We start from the raw sequence: 7,281 nt of genomic DNA on the forward strand, positions 1-7,281 counted from the left end.
GTCACGAAAGCTTAAAATCAAGATTCAAGTAGCTGGTTCAAAGAAAATAACAAAAAACCAAGACGTTTCGATCGCAACACAAGTGGTCGTCATCAGCAAAAGTCCCTGTGTTGCGATCGAAACGTCGTAGTTTTTGGTTATTTTCCTTGAACCTATCTACGTGACTATACCATAAGACCCAAAAAATATCACTGGTCAACACACTTTTTCTGGCATAAGGTATTCCAACGGTTTTAAGGTAATTTTGGGGTGCTGATTCCAAATCTGGCATCAGTTTTTGTCTATCACATCAGGTTTTTGAGATATCAAATATTGCATTTTCAATAAAAACTGCAGAAGAAAAATATTAAATAAATGTGGATATCTAAATAAAATGATATTATAAACACACTATCCTAAAAATACAGCACCGTATTATAACACTATAGCAGTCACTGACTCGCAACAACTTGCAATCATAAGTGACAGAGTTAATTTCTGGTAAAATCAATGAAAATGGGGTATGCCGATAGCATACAAATGAAATGTGATAGAGCAAATCTGAGATCAGATTTGGAATCAGCACCCTGAAATTAGTCTAAAACAGCTGCAGAAGTCCATGCCAGATTTTTTTTTGTTGACCAGTGATATGATCCACGTTACAAATGTCAATTAATATCATGTAGAGCTGTATATGTTGGAGGCAAGGTATTAAAATCAATCGTAAACTGAACGCCAGTGCAAGTGTTATTATCTCTTGGTTCTCGTTAAAGACTGGCAGCATGCAGAGTTTTGTACTAGCTTTTGTTGCAATTGAGAAATAAATACCAATGGATTATATGGATGAGAAGGCATTGGAAATTGAATAGAACCGGCTACTTCTGGATTTAAAGCTTCAGTCTGTTCAAAATAGGCTTTACAGGAGTTAAGATGTTCAAACACCAAATATACACCTACTATTGCAAGGCCATCAAGTTTGCATTTACCACACATCATGCTTGTGGTATAATGTATGCATTGTACCTGAAACAGAATAATGGCAAAAGGCGAACAGCAAAAAGGCAATGCAAATATCAAAGGATGTATAGCTCGGGTTGAGCAAAAAAAAAAACATTACACCACGACAGCTTTGCAAACAGAGTCAAGGTAAGGGGTTAATACTGTTTTTTTTATTCAGAATATCATTGCGGGGCAAGACATCACGACTCTGAGATCCCCCCTGGCAATTGTACAGCTTGTGATGGTCAGCAGTCTTTCTTAAAATATCATTGTTTGGTGTTGGTGTTGCGAAGAGACGGGCACACAGGTGAACTGTGCGTGGCTACATTCAAGTCCCTTGCCCATAGAAGCGATCTGTCGGGATACAAACACAAAAATATTTTATCAGGCTATATCCATTGCTGGTATTAGTTACCTAGTGTATACAATGAGTAGTGTGCCATGTTTGAGACTTCGTCAAACGTCAATGGGCAGAGAAGGTGCAGGAAGTCAGAATAAAATAATTAAGCAAGTTAGCTGAGCTGAGAAAGTGAGCTAAATTGAGCAAGTTAGCTGAGCTGAGCAAGTCAGCTGAGCTGAGCAAGTCAGTTAAACTGAGAAAATCAGTTGAACCGAGCAAGTCAGCTGAGCTGAGCAAGTCAGTTGAATTCACCAAGTCAGCTGAATTATAGTTTCACGCGGCAGTATAAATGGGGTACACTACAGTTAGTCAGCCAAATGGCAGGACGCGTGCCGTGGAATCGTTTGGGTGCTCCCAACTTCTAACGAAGGAGGTTGTGACCCAGCATACAAGAGTCAGATAACAAATTACTCCCTACTCGGAGTACCTCTTTCAAGAGCTCCGTATTGTGGAGGATCTTCCGCCAGCAGTGTCGTGAGCAAGCAATTGCAGCGCTGTGCCTTTATATTTCCCCCTTTTTTTCCTTTTCTTTCTTTCCCTTTTTCTTTTTTCATTATTTCTTCACATTTTTGCTTTTTTCATTCTTTTTCTAATTTTTCTTCTTATTTTCTTTCCTTCTTTTTTCTCTGATTATTTCTTCTTATTTGTTTAAGGAGCCGTCCATAAATGACTTCACGCACTTGGGGGGGGGGGGGTCAGACATTTGTGACGATGTGTGACGGTGGGGGGGGGGGGTTTGAGAAATGTGACGTCACGTCCAAATGCGCAACTTTAAATAAATATAGACAACACGTTCTACTTAATTAAATATACTTTTTAATAAATGTTTTCTCTTACGACATCAGAGTGCAGCGCCACATTAAATACGCACTACAATGACAATAGTTTAAAGCGATTTGAAGTATGTTTAATTTTTTTTGGGGGGGGGGGGGGGGGCAGAGCTTTGTGACGTCATATTTGAGGGGGGTCTGACTTTTTGTGACGCCGTTTGACGAAGGGGGGGCTCAAAAATCGTCCAAAATCGCGTAACGTAATTTATGGACGGCCCGTTACTTTCATTTTTTTTTTCTCTCTGGGAGGATGGGTGAGAAGAATTGCGTGACCAAGAAGGCAAGGGAAAACAAGATATAATTTTGGGCCGACCTAACACGCCTCCTCCTGTCCCCAGCGTACAATTTACGACGCAAGAATCGGTTTGGCGGCAGGTTGCTAAGCTTGGTTTCACACCTCTCTCGCGTTAAAAGGATGACCCCTCAACGACTCGGCTGTCACATTCGTGATGAAGAGACACAGACTCAGTGATTGTTTTAGCAAGCGGCGTATAGCCCCGAGTGAAGCGTGACCTACATAACTAGAGAACATCGCTCGAGAACCACACATCGCGTTAAATCATTCATTGCAAGCAATACCAAAAAGGGATCATATTTAACAACAAAACATTTCTTCCGCATTGACAAATTGTGTTTTTACGCGGTAAGTTTTGCACCCTAGGAATGCATGCATGCTTGCCTATGTGTTTTATACGTGTGTGTGTATACATAACGTACATATTGTAAACAAAATTATAAATTGAGTATTGCATAGTTTCCACACGGATGTATGTATGTGATGACTCAGGACTTTCTACGAATAGGCGAGGCATCAGAATGCTATGTCAGGACAGGCGTTCGTCAAAGTTGATTTTGACTCCCACATTGCTCAATGTTGTGCTTGACTATAATTTCACTAACACGGTGGATGTATGTTGAACTTCTATCGAAACATAAGTAACTAAGCGTGTTAATTGGAGGTGCTGGCGAAGACCAACACACTAAATATAAAAAGCAGATCCAAAGAAATGAGTTTTAAATCAACATTTAAGAGTGCAAAGCTTCAGTGGCTTCCTAATATCGGAAGGAAGAGCGTTCCACACGGCCGCAGAAGCACATATGAAAGTGCGCGATGCAGTAACCGTCTTTGTTCGATTTCTAGCCAAAAGCCACTGCTGCTGTGAAGATGACCGGAGTTGATGGTTTAAAATTAATGCGGTTCGCAGAATATGAATGGGATACACAGAGTAAAAAGCCAGGAATCAACACAGATAAGATGAATGCAGGCATTGGGTGCGGGTTTAGAGTAGATGCAGATGATGCAGGTTTGCTGGCTAGGACGTTGGTTTGAGCCATGTGGCTGTAGACAGTCTTATGCACTGAGGCTGGCCACTAGTATCTCAAGGTACGAGCTTTCCTTGGACAAACTGAATGGTGTTGAGATATAAGTAGGGCTCCTGTAGGAGGATGGTAGGTTCCAGCGGCACGAGAGGTTGGGGTGGTAGAGGTCTTTGTATGTTAGGCAGGAGTGTCCATAACGCAATGTCCATCCATCTTCTGCACCTCTGATTAACACGGTAGGCTACAGACGGTGCAAAATAAGATCAACATACATGCATGTGGCTGTGAGATTTGATATTTTTCATCTTATCAAGATTTTTATTGCAGTACTTTTTTCCAAGGCACTTTACAACATTCATAAAAGAATACACAAGATAATAGTGGTTGGTAATTTAAAACGTGGGGTTAGTATTAAAAGTGGTGGTGTAGTTAAGGTGACACAGGACTCGGCAAGGTAAGGTAAAAGTTAAAAGGTAAAAACAACGAGCCTACCTTTACCCTACCTTTTACCTTACCACAATACAATCACTCTACCCTACCTTTTACCCTTTAGCAGGTAAGGTAAAAGGTAATAGGTAAAAAGCAACGAGCCTACCTTTACCCTACCTTTTACCCTTACCCCATACAAATTACCCGATTATAGGGTAATTACTAGGAAACTACACGTGAACAAGGTTTATAACGGTAAATGCTGGGTAGAGCGCTTTATTCATATAGAATACTCTCGATGATTCTAATTTTACACGCTTGTTGTTGTGGTTGTTGTTGACGTCGTCGTTGTCATCGTTGTTGTATCCTCAAATCTTGTAACTAAAATTTGTCCCACTTCCTAATGTGGTATCGACTGCAAACTTGGTATACTTATGTCATACTGATGACAACACTATATTCTATCATTAAAAAAATATATATTTTTAAACATTCTTTTGTAAATGTTATGTTTTGGCTTGGGTCTAATTGTCCACGCTCAACTCACGTTGGCTGTAATTGGCCACGGCCCCTTACGTTGTGGCAAGCCTCGGGGCCACTTCCTGGAGTCGTGGAGTTCTGCCATTCCTAGTACATTTAATAAAAGCGTGTTTTTAATAAAGTTTGTTTTAATATTACTTATTAAATGGAGGCCACGGACTGCGCCACGGAGCTTTTAGCGGTAAACAAGGTACCGTATTTACCGGGTAATACTCCGCGCTTCCTTTACCCTACCGGGTAATTCTTCCGAGCTACCTTTACCCTACCCTTTATCTTACCCCTTGGCATGTCGACACCGTTACCTTTTACCTTTACCCTTTTACCCGGTAAAAAGGGTAAATTGCCTTACCTTGCCAAGGCCTAGGTGACAGGTAAACAGGCGGCAGAGATTAAGGGCGGGTTTGGGTAGTGATAGGGGTTGGGGTAGTGACAGTGGTTGGGGTAGTGATAGGGGTTGGGGTAGTAATAATGGTTGGGGTAGTGATAAGGGTTGGGGTAGTGATAGGGGTTGGGGTAGTGATAATGGTTGGGGTAGTGATAGGGGTAGGGGTAGTGATAGGGGTTGGGGTAGTGATAGGGGTTGGGGTAGTGATAGGGGTAGTAATAGGGGTTGGGGTAGTGATAGTGGTTGGGGTAGTGATATGGGTTGGGGTAGTGATAGGGGTAGGGGTAGTGATAGAGGTTGGGGTAGTGATAATGGTTGTGGTAGTGATAATGGTTGGGGTAGTGATAGGGGTTGGGGTAGTGATAGTGATTTGGGTAGTGATAGTGGTTGGGGTAGTGATAGGGGTTGGGGTAGTGATAGAGGTTGGGGTAGTGATAGTGGTTGGGGTAGTGATAGGGGTTGGGGTTGTGATAGTGGTTGGGGTAGTGTTAGTGGTTGGGGTAGTGATAGGGGTTGGGCTCGTGATAGTAGTTGGGGTAATGAAAGGGGATGGGGCAGTGATAGGGGTTGGGGTAGTGATAGGGGTAGGGGTAGTGATAGGGGTTGGGGTAGTGATAGGGGTTGGGGTAGGGGTTGGGGTAGTGATAATGGTTGGGGTAGTGATAATGGTTGGGGTGGTGATAGAGGTTGGGGTAGTGATAGGGGTTGTGGTAGTGATAGGGGTTGGGGTAGTGATTAACTCACTCTGTCTGTTGTTGTTGTTGTCGTTGTATCCTCAAATCTTGTAACTCAATTTTTACCCACTTTCCAATGTAGTATCGACTGCAAACTTGGTATACTTATGTCATACTGATGACAATACTATATTCTATCATAAAAAATAGAATACAAATATTTTAAAAAATATTTTAAAATGTTACGTTTCGGCTTGCTTCTAATTGTCCACGGTAAACTGACGTTGGCTGTAAATTATCATTATGGCAAGCTTCGGGGCCACTTCCTGGAGTCGTGGAGTTGTTCCATTGCTAGTACGGTACACTTCATGAAAGTGTGTTTACAATTTTTTTTAAATATTATTTATTTCAGGTTGGCGTTTACAAAGAAAACGGCCGAGACAAATGCTCAGTGCTTCGAGCACAGCATTTCTGCCAATCAGGTAAGATATCCACACTGCCTTGACGCCACCACGCTGCACCGTCAACATCGCTACCTGAATTTGATTTCCAGCCACAATTACTTGACTTCGTCAGAAATGTCACCGTTAGCATCTGCGACCGGTCATCCTCGCGACCGAGAGCTCAGTTCGAGGAAGACGGCCGTCGTGCCATTTTGTGGACCACGTCGCCACATCTTGATGCGCACTCCTGCAGAAAATTGCGCTCTCAATTTGGTTGGCGGTCGGCGTTCGAAGCAGACTGAATGGCATCGCCCACGTGCTGCGTGGATCAAACAAATCACTCGAGACACCGGTGTATTGCAGCCAGGAGCAGTTCATGTGAATGCTTTTGCAATAGGTCACATGTGCAAGCGCAATGGGTCCATCGCTGACTACACGCGATGATTGAATGCTAAAATGAGTGGCCAGTGGTATCTGATTAGCCCTCCTCCTGTGCATCCCACGTTCACGAACCGCACTGACCCGATAATAATAAGGGCGCAAGCCCTTACTGAATGGTGGGGACGTCACCACGGCGCTTGTGCCAGGTTAGATGCACTTTGAGGTCATGTCAAGTGTTGAAGGCTCTCCGATAGGAAGTCACGGGACAGACCAAGGTGTTACAGGTTCGTCCACTGTTCAGATATTCGTCACTCATGTTGGCCGTGAGTTGGAATCAAAATTGAGTAGCTGGGTTCATAGTGCAGTGTGCACCACCACTCCCCACTATCCAGCCAACAACAACAACCGCCGTTCAGCACTAGATGATGGTGACGTGACCATGGCGCTTGTACCAGGCCAGGTGCACTTTGAGGTCAGGTAAAATGTCGAAGGCTTGCTGACAGGAGGTCACGGGACATGCCCACGTGTTATGGGTTGACTGAGATGACTGCCAGATGCACAATCTGTGCTCCCAACTGTGCCAATTTTCTGCAGCCTGTTGATTAGCTCGTTGTTATGAGTCCTGCCTTGTTTCTGGAGGGCGAGTACCTCTAACTGTCCAGTAGCGTCCTTAACGAGCATCCTCCATAGAGGCCAAACTTGCCACCTCTGGTTTTGGTCATCGACAAGTCCACTCAGCTCTACATCCTCGTCCTGTACCACAATTTCCATTTGGAGACGTCTCAAACTTATGTGGGTGCAGAAAAAGATGTTTTACTTCATCGGCTCACTTTCCATCAAACCTATCCACGTAATATCTCCTTCATGTCACGTATGTATGTTGAACTTATTTCGCTTCGTA

The sequence above is a fragment of the Lampetra fluviatilis genome, chromosome 55, assembly GCF_964198595.1.
Source record: "Lampetra fluviatilis chromosome 55, kcLamFluv1.1, whole genome shotgun sequence".
Classification (NCBI taxonomy): Eukaryota; Metazoa; Chordata; class Hyperoartia; order Petromyzontiformes; family Petromyzontidae; genus Lampetra; species Lampetra fluviatilis.